Below are 1601 nucleotides of genomic sequence, written 5' to 3' on the forward strand. Positions count from 1 at the left end.
AAAAAAAAAAAAAAAAAAAAAATTGCATCCGGGCCTGGTGGCTCATGCCTGTAATCCTAGCACTTTGGGAGACCGAGGCAGGCAGATACCTTAAGGCCAGGAGTCTGAGACCAGCCTGGCCAACATGACAAAACCCCATCTCTACTAAAAATGCCAAAATTATATGGGTGTGGTGTGGGTGCCTGTAATCCCAGCTACTTGGGAGACTGGGCATGAGAATTGCTTGAACCCTGGAGGCGGTGGCTGCAGTGAGCTGAGATTTCGCTACTGCACTCCAGCCTGGATGACAGAGCTAGATTTTGTCTCAGAAAAAAACAAAAAACAAAAAAAAAACAATTGTATGTTGCTTGGCTGGGGTGAAGCACAAAAGAATGCTAGCTGCTATTTACTGCTCATGTTGTTATTCATAATAACACGTTGGCATTCACTATATCATGAGAGGCCCTACCAAGCTGATTGTGTCTTCAGCTATCTCTGATGTTATCCTTGTGTGGGTTTTGATTAGGACGTGCCTTCCTTACTGGCCCTATGCTGAGTCATCCTAAGCTTGAAACCTGGGCCGGCTTCTTGCAGTCACACAGGGCCCTGCATGAAGAAGGACCCCCCAAGGCTTGCTTTAATGTTTTCTGTCGCTGTCTTGAAATTCTTAATAATTTTTGAACAAGCGGCTTTGCATTTTCATTTTGCACTGGACTTCACAAATGATGTGGCCAGACCTGCTCGGAGTCACAATTCTTCCTGTGCTTATAGCAGTGAGGGGGGCCCCGCGAAGGATGGAGGCTCCCGATAGTCTGAGCTGAGTCAGCAGCACATGGGATAAGGCCCGTCTAAGAAAGACCTTTACAAACTGCAACCAACTGGTGGTTACAGGGGCTGGAAAACCTGAGATGCAAGGATGAGCTCACGGGGCAGCGCTTGTTTTGCCTGGAAGACAAGATTTGGGGTGAACTGGGTGATGTCCTCCAATTTCTGAAGGGCAGTGGAGAGGAAAAGCGAGTGCGTGTGTGTGTGTGTGTGTGTGTACATGTGTGGCCCTAAAAGGCAGATCCAGCTCACTATAAAGAAAGAATCTTGAAGAATTTTGAACAAGGAAAGTTGTGCAAGAAGGGAACAGCTGGCCTGAACTCAAACCTCAGCTCTCTCAGCTCTGCCTGGGGCTGATCATGGGCTCTGGCTGGAGCCAGCCACATCTCTGTCCAGATCTGTTATCTTAGATAAGGTCATTCACTGACTTGATCCTTTATCTCCCTCTGTAACAGGGGCCTGATAATGCTGCACAGTACAGGGTGATGATGCTGGTATAAAATAGAAAGCACCTGGCTGGGCGCGGTGGCTCACGCCTGTAATCCCAGCACTCTGGGAGGCCGAAGCGGGTGAATCACCTGAGGTCAGGTGTTCGGCCAGCTTGGCCAACATGGTGAAACCCCGTCTCTACTAAAAATGCAAAAATTAGCCAGTGTAGTGGTAGGCGCCTGTAATCCCAGCTACTGAGGGGGCTGAGGTAGGAGAATTGCTTGAACCTGGGAGGCAGAGGTTGCAATGAGCTGAGATAGCACCACTGCACTCCAGCCTGGGCGACAGAGCAAGACTCCACCTCAAAA

This window comes from Mandrillus leucophaeus, unplaced genomic scaffold (assembly GCF_000951045.1).
Source record: "Mandrillus leucophaeus isolate KB7577 unplaced genomic scaffold, Mleu.le_1.0 Scaffold99, whole genome shotgun sequence".
NCBI classification, from domain to species: domain Eukaryota; kingdom Metazoa; phylum Chordata; class Mammalia; order Primates; family Cercopithecidae; genus Mandrillus; species Mandrillus leucophaeus.